Source organism: Macaca thibetana, chromosome 7 (assembly GCF_024542745.1).
Source record: "Macaca thibetana thibetana isolate TM-01 chromosome 7, ASM2454274v1, whole genome shotgun sequence".
Classification (NCBI taxonomy): domain Eukaryota; kingdom Metazoa; phylum Chordata; class Mammalia; order Primates; family Cercopithecidae; genus Macaca; species Macaca thibetana.
Window position 1 is genome coordinate 67,947,776 of NC_065584.1, and position 21,459 is coordinate 67,969,234.

General features: G+C 37.0%; 1 long non-coding RNA gene across 3 annotated transcripts in view; it reads right to left on the reverse strand.

Moving 5' to 3' along the window:
- Window positions 1-21,459, reverse strand: part of LOC126959618 (uncharacterized) — a 504,393-nt gene that overhangs the window by 181,603 nt on the left and 301,331 nt on the right. For all 3 annotated transcript variants that reach the window (XR_007727578.1, XR_007727580.1, XR_007727579.1), the window contains one exon: window positions 21,000-21,095. This is a non-coding gene — a long non-coding RNA (uncharacterized LOC126959618). The remainder of the gene's footprint in view (window positions 1-20,999; window positions 21,096-21,459) is intronic.

The window sequence follows — 21,459 nt, forward strand, 5'->3', positions numbered from 1 at the left end:
ATAAATTATCTGCATCTTTGTTAAAGCTTAAGAAGATGGGTTATGGGTAATGAAAATTTTGGAAATAGTTAACCTACTGTTGTTTTCTTGTATATAAGATTTATAGGATTATTTATCCTGAAGTATTACTGAAAGTATTAAAAAATACAACCTGCTCTAAAATGCTTCTATTTAAAATAATTACTGTCCATGTAAATAATTTTTTCCATATATAGAGTTTCAAAATATTTGCTAAAGTGAGACGTGGTGATGGCATGTTGTCTACGGTTCACCCTGGCCCAATTTGTACTATCTAGACAGAAGTTGTCATTGGTAGTCAAAATGACATGACAAAAGTGTTGCTGACCATTTAAGAGTTGGGCAGTTCTTTCAATTTATATATTTTGGTGGATAGCAATTGTTTTAGAGCTTGACTTGCTACCTTGCAATTAGACAAATATTACATACCAGCTCTAAGGTAAGAGAGCACTTTGTTCAAATATAAGACAAGATTTTCTCTTGAAATTGGTTAAGTATTTCTAACTCAGTGCTGAAAGTATTTCAGAAGTGACTACCCAATGGGCATCAAAAGGTTGAGAACCAGCCATCTATCCATTGATTAAGTCACCTTTCTGAGACAGGTTGATTTGAGGACACCAAATAATTTTGAGCCATTCTCTAGACCTGTATCAGAGTCAGATATGGTATGCTACTGTTCCCTCAGCAAACAATGGGATCTTTCTGATCATGCTATTCACCTTTTCATTAGCTTTAGATTAAAAGTGTTCTTTATTAGAATGAGGAGCCACACTGCCTATAAATGGCACACTAGGATGACAAAAATAAGATCTGGCCTACTAGAATATATCTGTTTTTGATAATATTAAAGAGAAGCTATGCTTTCCAGTTAAATAAATTTTAATAGATTTCTAATGAAAATTGAGGACATAGAATAGTACATTTCCCAAGAGAATAGCATTATCAAACATAAGCAAGAAAAAGAGTTACTATTGAATGTAAATCTATATTTATGTGGTCTAATTATGGCATAGTATTTACGGCAATAAAGAAGGCTCACTAATGACCAGTCTTGCTGCTGAAAACATAAATTTTTTAATTTCTATAGCATTACAGTCTGAATTTTTGTGTTCTCCAGAATTCATATGTTGAAATCCTAGCCCCCAAGATGCTGATATTAAAAAGTGGAGTCTTTCAGAAGGTGATTAAGTCACGAGGGTAGATATCTCATGAACAGTATCAGAAATTGTATCAAAGAGGCCCCAAAGAGCTGCCTTACCCTTTCCACCATACAAGGACACAACTAGAAGGCACCCTGTATAAGGAATGAGCCTTCACCAGACACCAAATCTGCAAGCACCTTAATCTTAGACTTCCTAGTCTCCAGAGGTATAAGAAATAAATGTTTTTGTTTATAAGCCACCCAGTCTATGACATCCTGTTACAGCAGCCCCAACGAACTAAGACATATAGCCAGGGTCCTCTTATCATTGAGTTTTATAAAGTCAGAAACACAATTCATTGCAATATAAAAGTCCAAGGTGCCTTAACATAAGCAAGACAGAATGTCATGGCATGTCTAACTCTTCATTTTGAGACACAATGATCAATATTAAAACATCAGTTTTATTATATCTAGGCAATAGCAAAATATTTTCATCTTTTTAGGGTGAGGTTTTATCCAATAAGCAGTAGAGATTTTTAATTAAACCAAACCTAAGAAGGAATGCTAATAATACCTCAGTGATTTAATCTGTTGCCTTTACATAATGTTATAGATGGTCAACATTTGCAACTACACTGCTTTCTTTATACGAAAGACTGATTTTAATGTATTATACTTTACTTATTTTGTGTTCTTTTTAAGAGTGGTAGTCATTGAGTTATTGTAATAAAATCTTATGATTATAAATTTTCTCCAGGAATTGTATTCTTTACAGAGTATGGTTTACTTGGAAGCTGTATTGTAATTTGGTACTAATCAATATACCACCATATAAAGAAATGAGTATAAAGCCTCAATTCCGAAAAGGTAATTGTTCAGTTTATAAAACAACAAACTTAACAATAAATACAATTAGGAAGCTGCTTGAAAATAAAAGTATTTTTAGCAAAGTGAAATGGGTCAGAATTATGACAGGGCATAGAGATGTATAACACAACCCATCCACAGACTTCTATGTGAGGGTCCATTTGAGATGCAAAAAAAATTTCACAGCTGCCTTCAAAGTATCATCTGTAACATGGGTCCCTTTTAATCTAAAACAAACAAACAAACAAACAAACAAAAAAAAAACATTTGGAGCACTGAGCAATGTAAAAGCAGGAAACAGCAATATTATTATACCATGTGCCATGCAAACAGCATGTTGGGACACAGACACAGTGCATCCCATTAGTTCAGTGAATATAAACTCAGAAACTTGAGTAAGCGCTACCAGTCAAACAACTGTCAATGAAAATGCCTTGCAGACAGTTATTTGCCCCCTCTTTTCTTGGCTGTGGGGATGGTTAACTTTGATTTGTTTTTTATCTAGTACAAATTCAATCTCACCTGAAAGGTTAAAAAGAGATGCCAACTATATAAAGTACTGTGCTAGCCTCTTAGGAAAATTCAAAGAAATATAAGATGTAGTCCCTGACTTCAAAAAATTTAATAATAGGAAAGAGATTTCACATACAGTGGGACTTTAGGGGAAGGCTTCACAGGTGTGGAACTAGTAAGAATCTTCAAAAGTTTAAGCCTCTGGGCCAGGGGTTCTCAAATATGACTGTACATTGGAATTATTTGCAGAGCTCCAAAAAATACTTAAGCCTGGGCCCCATGCCCAGAAATCCTGATTAATTTGTCTGGGGAGGTAGGGATTTTAAAAGTTCCCCCAGGTTATTTTACTACTCAGACAACTATAAAAATTGTTCTAGGTCCTTCGTTTATGTCAGTGACCTGAACTGAGGGTAAATGTGCCCCCAGAGGATATCTGGTAATGACTAGAAACATATTTGGTTGTTACAATGAGGATAATACAGGCATCTATTGGGTAGAGGTCAGAAATGCTGGTAAACATTCTACAACACACAGGAAAGCCTCCAAGAAAAAGAATTATTAGGTCAGAAATGTCAATAGTGCCAAGGTTGAAAAACCCTGATTCATTCATTCAAGAAATATGAACCAAAGCCAGACTCCATGACAGACGCTGATGGTACTAGAAACCCAGAAATAAAGGATAAAACCTCTGTCCTCCAGAATCTCCATCCACAAGCAAGGACAATGAAGAAGCCACAAAGGACTGTGCAACATGGCAAGACCCAGCTAGTGTTCATCACAGAGGAATATGTGAAAGAGCAAAAGCAGTGCCTAAGCTTGTCAGGAGGGCAAAGGAAGGCTTCCCACAGGAGGGCACAGTCAATCAACATCCGCTGTTAGCAATGGCTGTGAGGATGACTGATGGTCTCAGACTTTCTGGGTTCAAATCCTGACTTTAGAAAAATTAGTTACAGACCCTCACTGTGCCTCAGTTTTCTCCTCTGTAAAATCCAGAAAATAATAGAATTTATTTCAGAATGGGAATGAGATGTGTTACTACATGTAAAGAACTTAGAATGGTGCCCAATATATAGTAAGTACTTAATAATTTAGCTATCATTATTGTGGTTATTACATTTTTATTGAAGGAGCATAGAAGTAGTTAAGTACAGAAGACAGTTATAGGCAAAGTGAACAGCAGATGAAAAAATTAAAGGAAGAATTTAGAGAACTATGCAGAATTCATTATTGCTATGCATAACAAATAAGTTGGGGCTTAATGAGAATGGGAGATGAAGACGTAGGAAAGAATCATTGATTGGCAGCAGAAGCTCCCCAATTGTCACCGTTCCCTGTATCCTCACCCTTTGCTTTGTGGCTTTGTAGTTCCTCCTATCAAAAGCCTATTTGCCTACTACTCCTGCATCTGGGCTCACTTCTTACTTTGGCCAGTGGAATCCAGCAGAAGCAACAGTGTGCCAGAACCAAGCCTAGGTCTCAAGAGGCTTGTACAGTTCCAGTCCCTCTCCTGGAGCCAGGATAAACAGCCAGAGAACATGTCCCAACTACTAGATAAGTAGACTCATGGCCTAGTCACTCCACCACCACAGCCAAGAGCCAGCCACCTGACACCAGCCAGCTGACCATAGACGTATCAGAGGGCCAAGGTGAGGCCAGCAAAGCCTAAGTGAGATCAGCAAAACTTCCCACTGACCTGTAGACTCAAAGAAAAAATGCTCATTGTTTTAAGGCACCGAGTTGCATGTTTGTTTGTTATGCAGCATTCTTGCCACAATAGTCAACTGATACAGAAACATTCATTGTTATAAGACATATCACATGCCATGCTGCAGAGTTTGAACTTCTATATTGAAGCTAATGAAAAGTCATTGAATGACTTAGCAGGAGACATTTTGAACAGTTTTAAGAAAAATTATTCTGGCAGCAATGTGACAGAGGGATCACAGTGGGGCAAACCTGGAGTTGTAACTGTAGAGATGAAAAGAACCAGATGTCAGAGTTGCTACTGGCTATCTTTACTCAGTAACAGAGAGTTGGGAGCTATGAAAAGATATCTAAACTTTGATGGGAAAAAAATAGGGTTTACAAATTATATTCTATAAATGTGATATTGATATCCTCCACTGCAAAATTCTAAAATATTAAATTCTCTAAGATCACTTTATACTCAATTAACCTTTCTTTTTTTTAACAGGATTAATACAATGGTAAAATCACAGTTGATGACATAGACACAGTATATCTTAATTCAAGCCAAGGTCAGATGGCCATCTTTTGAAGTGATATGGAAAAACTTCAGTGAATGAGGAAATAACTTCTAAATTCCATTTCAACTCTTTTTTTCTAGGGTTCTATTGGGAAAAGACGGTAGAATATGTGAAACTGCAGTGCACTCATTTTTTTTACAAGAGCCTACCACCACTGCTGTCATCAAATTTAGAAGACTACCTTTGTTTTCTGAAACAAGCAAGAAACAAATTACAGAAACTAATCTAAAAGCCTTACTCACATATACCCATATAGAACACTGTTATATATTCACATATATATACATATAAAAACATATATACACATATAAAAACACTGTTTTATATTCACAATACAGAGAGAAGCTGTGAAAATAGATCAAAAAGGCCAATGACACTACTAACATGTTACTAATTATTTTTCTAGTCTTTTTCAAGAACACTGTGTGATATATACAAATTCAACCAGCACCTCATTGTCCACATTTTACAGAAAAGGCAGGGAATATGAGTCCCAAGGTTTCTAGTGAACAAATTAGAATAGAAAACAGAACCAAAGTCATCTGTATGATTTTTTGTTTTTGAGATGGAGTTTCGCTCTTGTTGCCCAAGCTGGAGTGCAATGGCAAGATCTCGGCTCACTGCAACCTCCGCCTCCCAGGCTCAAGTGATTCTCCTGCCTCAGCCTCCCGAGTAGCTGGAATTACAGGCACATGCCACCATGCCAGGCTAATTTTTTGTATTTTTAGTAGAAAGGGGGTTTCACCATGTTAGCCAGGCTGGTCTCAAACTCCTGATCTCAGGTGATCCACCCGCCTCGGCCTCCCAAAGTGCAGGGATTACAGGCATCAGCCACTGTGCCCAGCCCTGTATGATTTTTTTCCTACCAAGTATCTATGCCTGCCTCTTGCTGCAATACGCTAAGTCACAGTATTCTTTTAGTTCTAGGCAATAATCATTTAACCTTTATCCATATTGCAATGACTATTTTTGAGCCCTTTTTGTTCCCAGATTTTTTTTATTTCACTTTGCTGTCCAGGACAAGTCTCACTTTAATCTCTTTAGAGTTTTTGCCTCCTTGTTTCTCCTGCCTTTCTGCTTCTCAGGCATATTCAAAATGTGAATCTCCTCCTTTTTCTATCCAATTCCCAAACCTAGCATTCAAAGTGAGTTTCTATATGGAACACAAACCTCAGACATCTGAGTGCCTTTAAAATTTCAGTATGCAATCAGAAATAATTTCTCCACACATTTGGTCTGTTTCAGTGCTTTGAAAACGATTACAATAAATCTGTGAATTATGTCTAGAACGTCTTTTTTTCAGGCCATGGTTTCTTTTACTACTTGCAAAGTCTTGGATAATTTACTGCACACCCCCTTCCAACTACCTTCATCTCTCATGGTAGCAGGTGACACAAGCCGTACAGATAATACAACACACACTTCCACCATGGGAAATAAGCTCCTTTTGTGTAAAGCTTCTCATGAATTAATCTTTTCTAAAGGGTAAGGGTTGTTTTTTCATTTTTCAAAATAAAAATTTATAAAGAATTCATAGATTACATTGTCTTCAAAGTATTTCCTACTCTGAATCCTTGCTCTCTTTAAAGTTTATAGCTGAAAATAAAATGTATTCAACATTTGCAAGACTCAGAAATGTTATTTGCCAGTTATTAATACAGTAATGGACCTTATTAACAGTTAAGATCATGAAAATAACACACAAAAATGTAGAGATCTATAACATAATGTAGAATATAGTGTAGTTATTATGTGCCTTGTTTAAAGCCTATACAATGGAAAATATGAAAGTAAATATGTGTTTATCGTTTTATATTCACAATATAGAGAGAAGCTGTGAAAATAGATCAAAAAGGCCAATGACACTACTAACATGTTACTAATTATTTTTCTAGTCTTTTTCAAGAAATATATTTACATAATTGATTGTGCCATAGATCTGCTTTATAACTTTATGTAAAATAGCTTAAGTATTACCCCATTTTGAATATAAGTTTATTAAAACAACATACATTGAGTATTTACAACATGCCAGGTTCTTGGCCAGATTCACAGAAGTAGGTTCATTTAATCATCACTATTACCTTTTAAGGCAATTATTGGATTGTCCTAATTATACAAAATTTAAGGTAATTATACTTCGAATTTTACAAATAGAGAAACTACAGCATGGAGATATTACCATCTGCTAGTGTTCTTTAAAACATGTTCTGCAGAAGAATTAACTAGGGTGCTTATTAAAATCCAAATTCATGTACCTGTACTCCAACCCTTCTGAATTGAAATCTCTGAGGAAATATACAAATTCAGCCAGCACCCCAAGTGATTTTTCTTTTCTACTGAAATGTAAGAACTATTGCCTCTTTGTAACTACTGCTAGATTGCCTCATCCAGCTATAACCAAGGGCATAATTACACCATTCTTTTTTTTTTAAGTCATTTACTTTGAACCATGTGTAGGAGTATTAGAGTGAGTCTTATGTATGACAAGGTTAGGAAGATCTAAATTTTAGATTTGAACAAAAAGCATTCCGGGGGAGAAAATTAGTCTACTCTTTTCACCGGAGATACTGATAAAGTGGTCAAATTGTACTGTAATCCTTCTAGTGTCCCCATTATAATATCTTTTAGCTCGGCTTCCAAAATAATTTCAAAAACAACTGTCTTCTACCTAAGTTCTTTAATTTTACCTAGTTGATGTGTCTATTTGATTATTTTAATTAAAAAAGCTTACAGGCAAAGAAGTGACTATGAAGACTTTGCTCATCAGTCATTTAGACCATGCCTCCATTTCTCAAGAGAGAAGTTTAGGAGTCTAGTAGTTAGTGTTTTTGTCCAGCACATGTCACATCTGGAGTTTGTTGTGTGTGTGTGTGCAGCATACCCCAATATTTGCTTCACTGTCCAGATATTATAGAGGTGGAGTCTATAGACAAACACTTGAGGTGGAGTATATAGACAAACACTTGAAAGTGATACCATTTCATAACACATATATCTGAGAATATTCAAACATGGTGATTTTAATAGATCAAATTCAGATCAATACCCAACAGATCTTGTGATGAGACTGAGGCATTGATCACAGCTCAGTTTGGAAGTTGTTGCTGGTTTGATTTGCTACTAGAAGTCAGCTGGCCATCTCAGCTCCTTGGGGACTGGAGCTGTAGGGTTGGACATTTAATTCTTGATGATACAACTCAAGCCTTGTGGTAATATTTCAACACTATCAGACAACCCAAAAGTAATAGAACTACTCAAATTCTGTGGTATCTGTCTCCTGAGATGCTCATCATCAGGCAACTGGTCACTTGGCTATTACTGAACATGTTCAGTATAGCACAGCCCTTTTAGTCACGTTTCTCTCACCTTGATTCTTAATCTTGAGTTCTCTCTCACTTAACTGAAAAACTTACTCAAAAAACATTTCTAAGAGAAATACAGCAAGCCTTCAAATAATATTTTGCTCAATGCCATTTCCTTATAATGTTGATGAGAAAAAAATAGATTCCTGGCCAGGGCCATAATCTGTGTGGAGTCTTCATGTTCTCCACATGTCTGTATGGGTTTTCTCCAGGTATCCCAGTTGCCTCCCACATCCCAAAACCGTGCACGTTAGGTGAACTGGTGTGTCTAAATTGTCCCAGTATGAGTGAGTGGGTGAGTGTGTGTGAGTAGTCCTGCAATAGGATGGCATCCCATCCAGGGTTAGTTCCCCCCGGCACCCTGGGCTGCCAGGATGGGCTCCAGCCACCTGCAACCCTGAACTGGAATAAGTAGGTTGGAAAATAAATGAATGAATACAAATTATTGTAAAATAAAAATTCATAAAGTTTCCAATAATAATATAAATGCATGACAATAAACAAAGCAGTACAAAAGCACTCAGTGAGCCCTCCATGTTTGTTATCATTTGAACTGAGAGGTGCTAGGTGTCCCTTACCATCTCACTTCGCAAACATTTATTCCTTGATTTAATCCACCACAACTATGACCACTGTCACTCACTGATTCACCAAAAAATGGGTAATTATCTCACTTGTTTTTATTGATCTTTCTTAAATGTATATAGCTCACATTTATTGCACTGCTTCATTTAGAAGTCTGTTGGGTCTTTATTTAGAAGTGTGGTGATTTTTTGTGACTAGCAATATGCTGCAGGAACTTAACTCTTGTTTATATCAATTCACCTAAGGTAAAATTGGTTTTGTTAATGCCGTTTTGCCTAAAGTTGCAGTTTTCAAGAACCTATCAACAACATTAATGAGGATTTATTTTACTTAGATATTTTACTTTTTAAGCCCTTGAGTGATTGAGTATGCTGTTACAGAGAAGGCTGAAGCCAATCAGATTCTTGTTTCTTGGTCCATAGTTTTTTTATGATAGTAAAATTGTCTTCATAGTTTTGTAATTTAAATATTTTGCTATTATACTACTAAGTATAAATAACCTAGATTTTGCCTCAAATTTAATAAGCAGTTCCACTATGTAAGTCAAATTTGTTTTATTCAATTTTTGTTGTTTGGGCTGAGAAAAGTTTTGTTCCACTATGTCTTAATTATTGTCTCTATTATGACTGGGTTTTCCCTATATCAGGAACACCATTTAATTCTAGGAATGACTTTGTATTCTCTACCCTAGTATTTGTCATCTTCTGGTTCTACTATAGCTGATAAATACACTTTCAAAATCAGTGCTCCTTTTATAACTCTGGCATTTAAAATTTAGAAATATGTAGCATAAGCATGACAATTTCAAAAGAGTTATCAAAGTAACTGAAAAAACGTGAACTTGGAGTTTTTGAGCACATAAGCAAGTTCACTAGGAATTCATTTAAGTAATGTTGAAAAATATGAGATTTACCTCTCAGTATGTTAAAGTTTCCATATTAAAGAAACTATGTTAAAGTTTCTATATTAAATAGCTTAATAGCACTGTCACTATTGATGGCCACTTAGGTTATCAACACAGAGCAATTTGACACTTTGATCAAAATCTGCAATTTATGATCTAGCTAGGTTTGATAAACATCTCTTATTATAGAATAAATTATCAGTCAAAGAGGGAGTAATTTACTATATAGGTGAATTTTTAATTCCTGCTGAGAAAATCTGAGTAACAAATGTCCTTGCAAATATTGTCAGTCTTGATATATATAGTTATGAGTTTGGCAGTAAAACAAATTAGCAGAGTCTCTCAGTTCACATCTGCTAACAAGAAGTTTATAGTTCTCTATTTATTTTGCTTTCAAAAAGGAATAACTTATGAGAGACTGTATTTATATCCCTATAATTCTTGGGTGTGTACATTTTTTCTGGCTCTTAGTGCTATGTAGTAAAAAGTAGTTCAAGATATTCTTTAGAGCTAAAGACAAAAGTAGACAATTGATTCAATATCCAAATGGCAATTTAAGGTCCTAGATTTTGACTAGAATAAAATAAATATTCCTCACCACAAACAGGAAAAATCAATGGTAATACAATAAGGAGTTTAAGGTGACATTCTTCAGTGTTCTATTCTTTTTGAACTAAGGCAGTATTTTTGGAAATTAACTTTGCAAAAAATAAAAACATCTAGTTTTGAGAGACAATGGATAAACTATAAAAGAAGCAAAGCAGACTTTAGGGTGGTAAAAAATATTTAATAAACAATGCTATATCTCATACTCAAAAATATTTGATTAAAGAAATACTACATTATTAAAGGCTCTAAAATATACCAAGCAAAATAGTACCAAACAAAATTTACTTTATAGCCATCACCACAGTTATATCAGCTGATAATTGGCAAGAACACACTGGATAGATTTTGCCCTGTATGGTTTACATAAGTCCTGAGTACCAGCTTTCATTAAAACTGAAATTAATTCTTTCTTCACTGCCTCATCCAACACTATTTCCAATTAACTTCAAAACAAAATAAGATTTCCAGTAAAAGACTCCAGGATACAACCTGACTTTGGGTGGCATTATAAATTAATTCCCCTTCCCTGACTGATTATGAGTAGACCAAACTGTGAATGAGCCATTCTGGATTATTGAATGTAATGAACCAAAGAAACTAAAATATGCTTGTGGAGATAAAAGTTCATTCTCCTGAGATCTTTCTATATTTGTATCCTGTGTGATGTTTCTCAGATCAATCCTTAAAAGAGTTTCAAAAAGAGTAGCAAATGTTTTGCCTAAAATATATTTCTTCCAACTAAGAGTTTTCTCTTTAGGCTGCTGGTCATCTCTGTCTTGATCATCAAATAGCATAAAGTCTTAGGGCACCAATACATAATACTTTTCAATAAACAATATTTTACAGAAATGTACACCAGAGAACCTTTCAAACTCATAAGCCCATTTGCATTGTAGCTCTGCTTACATGGCAGAGATTGTTTTTGCCTCACAGCCCTTCTGCACTCTCCAGTATTTTCCCCACATAGTGAGATCATTTTCTTCAAATCTTAATGTAGGTATTACTCTTCTCCTACCTTCCCCCTTCATCCTGTGTACCATTTTATCCCGCTGTGTCAGTACCTTTAGTGTATCAATACAACATTTATCCACATTTTTGACTCCCTGACTAGAGTGAGACTCCTTAATCTCAGGAACTATTTCCATATATCTTTGTAATCCCAGAAAGCAATAAATTAATATATGATAAACAGAACTGGGCTTTTTTATAACTAGCAACCATTTGAAATAACATTCAACTTAGATTTTTCTTTTTCTTTTTCTTTTTTTTTTTTTTTTTTTTTTTGAGACGGAGTCATGCTCTGCCGCCCAGGCTGGAGTGCAGTGGCCGGATCTCAGCTCACTGCAAGCTCCGCCTCCCGGGTTCACGCCATTCTCCCGCCTCAGCCTCCGGAGTAGCTGGGACTACAGGCGCCCGCCACCGCGCCCGGCTAGTTTTTTGTATTTTTTAGTAGAGACGGGGTTTCACCGTGTTAGCCAGGATGGTCTCGATCTCCTGACCTCGTGATCCGCCCGTCTCGGCCTCCCAAAGTGCTGGGATTACAGGCTTGAGCCACCGCGCCCGGCCTCAACTTAGATTTTTCTAGTCCTAATCCCACTGACAAATTTTACCCCTAAGCAATCAATTGAGAGTGGTACAACTGAAAGAATTAGAGTATGAAACTAAGTAGTTCTGAGTCATAAATGTTTCAAGACTGAAATAAACTTCACCTCTACCCCAGGCTAGTGTCCTGAATATTGGACTCAAAATTCCCCTTCTAATAGACTTTCAGCCTATTGCTCATTTCAATTCTGATCAGCCAACACACCTACTCGAACCTCAGAAGTACTAGTACAACCCTAAAACTAAACGATTTTACTTATTTTTAAAAACTACATCTTCCAGTGTTGACCAAGATGAAGTAAACCCACTACAGCCTCTCTTTCCCACTGATTACAAATAAAATCTGCAATAAAAATACATGAGGCAACTACATGAAAATTCTGAAAGGTAAATAATAGTAGGTAGATTGAAAAAAGTAGTTAAAACTTGAAGAAGTGACTACTATAGTGCTGAGCATCCTGTCTCCCTTCACTCCCCTATAGGCTTTGGGTTGAATTGTATCCCCACGAAAAGATATGTTGGGGTCCTAAATCACTGTGCCACCTCCTCATTTGACATTATTTGGAGAAAAGGCCTTTACAGAGGTAGTCAAATTAAAACAAGGTGATTAGGGTTGTCCCTAATCCAATGACTGGTCTCCTTATAAAAAGAGAACATCTGTACACAGAAGCAGACATGGTCATCAAAAGAACACGATATGAAGATTGGAGTTATGCTGCCACAATCAAGGAGCTACTAGAAGCTACAAGAGGGGCCTGGAACAAATCTTTCCCCCACTGACATCAAAGGAGAATAGCCAATACTTGATTTCAGATTCCTAGCTTCTAGAACTGTGAGACAATAGTTTTATTGTTTGAGCTACTCACTTTATATACTTTGCTATGATAACCCTTGCAAAATAATATATCATCTTTTCTCTCCTACCTTTGACCTCAGAGTGGCCCCTTTTATGGAATTATGCAATAGGTACAGGCAACAAAAATCCCAAAGAGAAGTCTTGTCTTTCTGGCAAGAGAACCACGGAAAGAGAATCTTAGAAGCCAAGGAGTGTGGGAGGGACTTCTGTACAAAGTTGGAGAACAGAATTTTCTAATTCTGTCTATGATTTAGAACACATTCCAGGCTAACCTGCTGCAAGCACAACACAAACCCAAATTAACATAGCAAAGGTTATGAATAGTGAACTACAGTATAATACACATTCCATTTGCCAAATAAGCCCTGAGAGGCTCATGCACAAAACTTAGTCAAAATAGCCAAGTGAAGCCTTTGAAAGCCGAAATGACATTGGAAACCCTACCCACAAATGTGGGATAAAACTGATGGTCTGAACCTAATCAGGTTGTAGATTGACTGCCTAAAATATTTAAGGGGCAGTTCCAAGATGGGCGAATAGGAACAACTCCAGGCTACAGCAACCAGTGTGAGCAACACGGAAGATGGGTGATTTCTGTATTTCCAACTAAGGTACCGGGTTCATCTCACTGGGGCATGTCAGACAGTGGATGCAGGACAGTGGGTGCAGCCCACCGAGCAAGAGCCAAAGCAGGGGGAGGCATTGTCTCACCTGGGAAGCACAAGGGGTAAGGGAATTCCCTTTCCTAGCCAAGGGAAACCATGACACACAGCACCTGGAAAATCAGGTCACTCCCACTCTAATACCATGCTTTTCCAAGGGTCTTAGCAAATGGCACACCAGGAGATTATATCCCACACCTGGCTCAGAGGATCCCACACCCACGGAGCCTCCCTCACTGCTAGCACAGCAGTCTGAGATTTAACTGCAAGGTGGCAGCAAGGCTGGGGGAGGGGCACCCACCATTGCTGAGGCTTGAGTAGGGAAACAAAGCAGAGAAGCTCGAACTGGGTGGAACCCATCGCAGCTGAACGAGGCCTGCCTGCCTCTGTAGACTCCACCTCTGGGGATAGGGCATAGCCAAACAAAAGGCAGCAGAAACCTTTGCAGATTTAAATGTCCCTGTCTGACATCTTTGAAGAGAGTAGTGGTTCTCCCAGCATGGAGTCTGAGATCTGAGAACGGACAAATTGCCTCCTCAAGTGGGTCCCTGACCCCTGAGTAGCCTAACTGGGAGTCACCCCCAAGTAAGGACAGACTGACACCTCACATGGCCATGTACACCTCTGAGATGAAGCTTCCATAGGAATGATCAGGCAGCGACATTTGCTGTTCAGCAATATTCACTCTTCTGCAGCCTCTGCTGCTGATACCCAGGCAAACAGAGTCTGGAGAGGACCTCCAGCAAACTCCAATAGATGTGCAGCTGAGAGTCCTGACTGTTAGAAGGAAAACTAACAAACAGAAAGGACATCCACACCAAAACCCCATCTGTACAACACCATCATCAAAGACCAAAGGTAGATAAAACCACAAAGATGGGGAGAAACCAGAGCAGAAAAGCTGATAATTCTAAAAATCAGAGCACCTCTCCCCCTCCAAAGGAACGCAGCTCCTTGCCAGCAACAGAACAAAGCTGGACAGAGAATGCCTTTGACGAGTTGAGAGAAGAAGGCTTCAGACAATCAAACTTCTCCAAGCTAAAGGAGGAAATCCAAACCCATGCAAAGAAGCCAAAACCTTGAAAAAAGAATAGAAGAATGGCTAACTAGAATAACCAATGTAGAGAAGTCCTTAAATGACCTGATAGAGCTGAAAACCATGGCACGAGAACTACATGACATATGCACAAGCTTCGGTAACTGATTTGATCAACTGAAAGAAAGGGTATCAGTGATGGAAGATCAAATAAATGAAATGAAGCAAGAAGTTTAGAGAAAAAAAGAGTAAAAAGAAACAAACAAAGCCTCCAAGAATATGGGATTATGTGAAAAGACCAAACCTACATGTGATTGGTGTACCTCAAAGTGATGGGGAGAATGGAACCAAGTTGGAAAACACTCTTCAGGATATTATCCAGGAGAACTTCCCCAACCTAGCAAGGCAGGCCAACATTCAAATTCAGGAAATACAGAGAATGCCACAAAGATACTCCTCAAGAAGAGCAACTCCAAGATACATAATTGTCAGATTCACCAAAGTTGAAATGAAGGAAAAAATCTTAAGGGCAGCCAGAGAGAAAAGTCGGGTTACCCACAAAGGGAAGCCCATCAGACTAACAGCAGATCTCTCAACAAAACTCTACAAGCCAGAAGAGAGTGGGGGCCAATATTCAACATTCTTAAAGAAAAGAATTTTAAACTCAGAATTTCATATCCAGCCAAATTAAGTTTCATAAGTGAAGGAGAAATAAAATCCTTTACAGACAAGCAAATGCTGAGAGATTTTGTCACTACTAGGCCTGCCCTACAAGAGCTCCTGAAGGAAGCACTAAACATGCAAAGGAACAACCGGTACCAGCCATTGCAAAACATGCCAAAATGTAAAGACCATCAATGCTGAGAAGAAACTACATCAACTAAAGAGCAAAATAACCAGCTAACATCATAATGACAGGATCAAATTCACACATAACAATATTAACCTTCAATGAAAATGGGCTAAGTGCTCCAATTAAAAGGCACAGACTGACAAATTGGATAAAGAGTCAAAATCCATCAGTGTGCTGTATTCAGGAGACCCATCTCACATGCAGAGACACACAAAATAGGCTCAAAATAAAGGGATAGAGGACAATCTACCAAGCAAATGGAAAACAAAAAAAAAGCAGGGGTTGCAATCCTAGTCTCTGATAAAATAGACTTTAAACCAATAAAGATCAAAAGAGATAAAGAAGACCATTACATAATGGTAAAGGGATCAATTCAACGAGAAGAGCTAACTATCCTAAATATATATGCACCTAATACAGGAGCACCTAGATTCATAAAGCAAGTCCTTAGAGACTTACAAAGAGACTTAGACTCCCATACAATAATAATGGGAGATTTTAACACCCCACTGTCAACATAGACAGATTAACGAGACAGAACGTTAACAAGGATGTCCAGGAATTGAACTCAGCTCTGTACCAAGCAGACCTAATAGACATCTACAGAACTCGCCACCTCAAATCAACAGAATATACCTTCTTCTCAGCACCACATTGCACTTATTCCAAAATTGACCACACAGTTGGAAGCATTCCTCAGCAAATGTAAAAGAACAGAAATTATAACAAACTGTCTCTCAGACCACAGTGCAATCAAACTAGAACTCAGGATTAAGAAACTCATTCAAAACCTCTCAACTACATGGAAACTGAACAACCTGCTCCTGAATGACTACTGGGTACATAATGAAATGAAGGCAGAAATAAAGATGTTCTTTGAAACTAATATGAACAAAGATACAACATACCAGAACCTCTGGGACACATTTAAAGCACTGTGTAGAGGGAAATTTATAGCACTAAATGCCCATAAGGGAAAGGAGGAAAGATCTAAAATTGACACCCTAACATCACAATTAAAAGAATTAGAGAAGCAAGAGCAAACACATTCAAAAGCTAGCAGAAGGCAAGAAATAACTAAGAGCAGAACTAAAAGAGACAGAGACACAAAAAACCCTTTAAAAAAATCAGTGAATCCAGGAGCTGGTTTTTTTGAAAAGATCAACAAAATTGATAGACCACTAGCAACACTAATAAGGAAGAAAAGAGAGAAAAATCAAATAGACACAATAAAAAAAGATAAAGGGGATATCACCACCGACCCAACAGAAATATAAACTACCATCAGTGAATACTATAAACAACTCTACGCAAATAAACTAGAAAACCTAGAAGAAATGGATAAATTCCTAGACACATACAGTCTCCCAAGACTAAACCAGGAAGAAGTTGAATCCCTGAATAGACCAATAACAGGCTCTGAAATTGAGGCAATAATTAATAGCCTAACAACCAAAAACAGTCCAGGACCAGATGGATTCACAGCCAAATTCTACCAGAGACACAAGGAGGAGCTGGTACCATTCCTTCTGAAACTATTCCAATCAATACAAAAAGAGGGACTCCTCCTTAACTCATTATTGAGGCTAACATCATCCTGATACCAAAGCCTGGCAGACACATAACAAAAAAAGAGAATTTTAGACCAATATCCCTGATGAACATTGATGCAAAAATCCTCAGTAAAATACTGGCAAACTGAATCCAGCAGCACATCAAAAAGCTTATCCACCATGATCAAGTGGGCATCATCCCTGGGATGTAAGGCTGGTTCAACATACGCAAATCAATAAACATAATCCAGCAATATAAACACAAGCAAAGGAAAAACAACATGATTATTTCAATAAATGCAGAAAATGCCTTTGACAAAATTCAACAGCCCTTCATGCTAAAAACTCTCAATAAATTCAGTATTGATGGAACATATCTCAAAATAATAAGAGCTATTTATGACAAACCCACATCCAATAGCATACTGAATGGGCAAAAATTGGAAGCATTCCCTCTGAAAACTGGCACAAGACAGGGATGCCCTGTCTCACCACTCCTATTCAACATAGTGTTGGAAGTTCCGGCCAGGGCAATCAGGCAAGAGAAAGAAATAAAGGGTATTCAATTAGGAAAAGAGGAAGTCAAATTGTCCCTTGACAAATTGCAGATGACATGATTGTATATTTAGAAAACCCCATTGTCTCAGCCCAAAATCTCCCTAAGTTGATAAGCAACGTCAGCAAAGTCTCAGGATACAAAATCAATGTGCAAAATCACAAGCATTCTTACAAACAGACAGACAGCCAAATCATGAGTGAACTCCCATTCACAATTGCTTCAAATAGAATGAAATACTTAGGAATCCAACTTGCAAGGGATGTGAAGGACCTCTTCAAGGAGAACTACAAACCACTGCTCAATGAAATAAAAAAGGACACAAACAAATGGAAGAACATTCCATGCTCATGCATAGGAAGAATCAATATCATGAAAATGTCCATACTGCCCAAGATAATTTATAGATTCAATGCCATCCCCATTAAGCTACCAATGACTTTCTTCACAGAATTGGAAAAAACTACTTTAAAGTTCATATGGAACCAAAAAAGAGCCTGCATTGCCAAGACAATCTTAAGCAAAAAGAACAAAGCTGGAGGCCTCACGCTACCTGACTTCAGACTATTCTACAAGGCTACAGTAACCAAAACAGCATGGTACTGGTACCAAAACAGAGATATAGACCAATGGAATGGAACAGAGCCCTCAGAAATAATACCACACGTCTACAACCATCTGATCTTCGACAAACCTGAGAGAAACAAGAAATGGGGAAAGGATTACCTGTTTAATAAATGGTGCTAGGAAAACTTACTAGCCATATGTAGAAAGGTGAAACTGGATCCTTTCCTTACACCTTATACAAAAATTAATTTAAGATTGATTAAAGACTTAAGTGATATACATAAAACCATAAAAACCCTAGAAGAAAACCTCAGGACACAGGCATGGTCAAGCACTTTATGACTATAACACCAAAAGCAAAGACAACAAAAGCGAAAATAGACAAATGGGATCTAATTAAACTAAAGAGCTTCTTCACGGCAAAAGAAACTACCATCAGAGTGAACAGGTAACCTACAGAATGGGATAAAATTTTTGCAATCTACCCATCTGACAAACGGCTAATATCTAGAATCTTCAAAGAACTTAAGCAAATTTGCATGAAAAAAAACAAACAACTCCATCACAACGTGGGTGAAGGATATGAACAGACACTTCTCAAATGAAGACATTGCCTGAAGTGGGTGAAGGATATGAACAGACACTTCTCAAATGAAGACATTTATGCAGGCAACAGACACATGAAAAAATGCTCATCATCACAGGTCATCAGCAAAATGCAAATCAAAATCACAATGCGATACCATCTCACACCAGTTAGAATGACGATCATTAAAAAGTCAGGAAACAACAGATGCTGGAGAGGATGTGGAGAAATAGGAATGCTTTTACACTGTTGGTGGGAGTGTAAATTAGTTCAACCATAGTGGAAGACAGTATGGCGATTCCTCAAGGATCTAGAACTAGAAATACCATTTGACCCTGAGATCCCATTACTGGGTATATACCCAAAGGATTATAAATCATTCTATTATAAAGACACACGCACACGTAGGTTTATTGCGGCACTATTCACAATAGCAAAGACTTGGAACCAACTCAAATGTCCATCAATGATAGAATGGATTAAGAAAATGTGGCACATATACACCATGGAGTATTATGCAGCCAAAAAAAAAAGATGAGTTCATGGATGCAGGGACATGGATGCAGCTGGAAATCATCATTCTCAGCAAACTATCACAAGGACAGAAAACCAAACACCACATGTTTTCACTCACAGATGGGAATTGAACAATGAAAACACTTGGACACAGGGCGGGGAACATCACACACTGGGGCCTGTCAGGGAGTGGGGGTGCTGATGGAGGGATAACATTAGGAGAAATACCTAATGTAAGCAACAAGTTGATGGGTGCAGCAAACCAACATGGCACATGTACACCTATGTAACAAACCTGCATGTTGTACACATGTACCCTAGAACTTAAAGTATAATTTAAAAAATAAATAAAATAAAATAAAATAAACCAGAAAAAGAAGAACAAGTTAAATCCAAAGCAAGCAGAAGGAAGGAAATAAAGGAAAAATAATGAAATTGAAAACATAGAGAAAAAAATTAATGACACCTACAACTAGTTTATTGAAAAAATAAAATTGAAAAACCTCTAGTCAAACCAACCAATACAAAAAAGGAAGGAAGACACAAGTTACAAATATCAATAAAGAAAAGGGATGTCAGGGCATGGTGACTCACGCCTGTAATCCTAGCAATTTGGGAGGCCAATGTGGGCAAATCATTTGAGGTCAGGAGTTTGAGATCAGCCTGACCAACATGGTGAAACCCCATCTCTTCTAAAAAACACACAAAAAAATTAGCCAGGCATGGTGGCACACACCAGTAATCCCAGCTACTTGGGAGGCTGAGGCAGAAGAATCACTTGAACCCAAGAAACAGAGTTTGCAGTGAGCAGAGATTGCATCACTGTACTCCAGCCTGGGTGACAGAATGAGACTATCTCAAAAAGAAAAAAAAGAAAAAGTAGACATCACTACAGACTCTATAATCATTAAAAAGTATACTATGAAAATACTGCGAAAAGACTTTATGTCAACCAACTTGACAACTCAAAAAATGTGCAAGTTCCTGGAAATACACAAGTACAAAAAAAAAAAAACAAACAAACAAAAAAAGAAACTCACTCAAGAAAACTGGATAAAATAGTCCTATATCTGTTTTTAAAAATGTAATTCATTGTTGAAAACCTTCCAACAAAGAAAACACGAGAGTCAGACAGTTTCATGGGCTAATTCTACCAAATATCTTAGGAAGAAAAGAGAACAATATTTCTCATGAAAACAGGCCTAATTCTTTAAAAAATAATAATAGAAAACTGAAGTAGGCAATATATAAAGAGGATAGTGTACCACAAACAAGTGGGGTTTAGCCTGGGAATACAAGACTGGCTTAACATTAAAAATAAATAATTAGCTATAAATCATTATTCCAAAGAAAAAATATCTAATCATCCCAACAGATGACAAAAAAAAAATGTGTGGCAAAATTCAACACACATCTATAATAAAAAGGCAACTACAAAGAAACACACAAAAAATGTGTTAAATCCTAAAGCTCATGTCATTCTTAATGATGTAAGATAATGTTTGACCTATAAGATTAGGAATGACTCAAGAATGTCTGTCCTCACCACTCAGATTTAGCATCATACGATAAATCTTAGCCACTGAAATAAGAAAAAAAAATAAAATAATGTGTATAAAAAAGGAATAAGTAAAACTGTTGCTGTTCAGAGGTGACATGATTGTTGTCATGGGCTGAATTTTGTCTCCTCCAGAATTGATATGAAGTTTTAATCCCCAGTCTCTCAGAATGTGAGAATGTGACTGCATTTGGAAATAAGGTCTTTAAAGAGGTAATTACACGAGGTCATTAGGTTAGGCCCTAATCCAATATAACTGGTATTCTTAGGAGAAAAGGAGATTAGGACATAGATACACACTGAGGAAAGATCATATGAAGATACAAGAAAATGGCCATCTACGAGCCAGAGAGGCCTTAGAAGAAGCCAATTCTTCCAATACCTTGAGATGTTGAACTTCTTTTCCTCTAGAATCATGGGAAAATCAATTTCTTTTTTTGTAAGCCATCCCATCTGTGGCATTTTCTTTTACAGCAACCTTAACAAACGAATGCAATTGGCTATTAGAAAGATGTCCTAAAACCAACGTATAAATTTTAAAAGGTCACAGGATACAAAGTTCAATATAGAAATTTCAACTCTGTTTCTATTAGCCATGAACAACTAGAAATTAAAATTTTAGAGCAATATAATGCATAATAGCATCAAAAACCACAAAACATGTATATATAAACCTAACAAACTAGACTCATAATATGTATGTTGAAAACTATACAACTGATAAGAAAAATAAAAAACTCATATAGAGATATATACCATGTTCATGAATTAGAAGATTTGATACTCTTAATATTATAATATTCACCAAATTTATTTATAGATTTAACACAATCTCAGTCAAA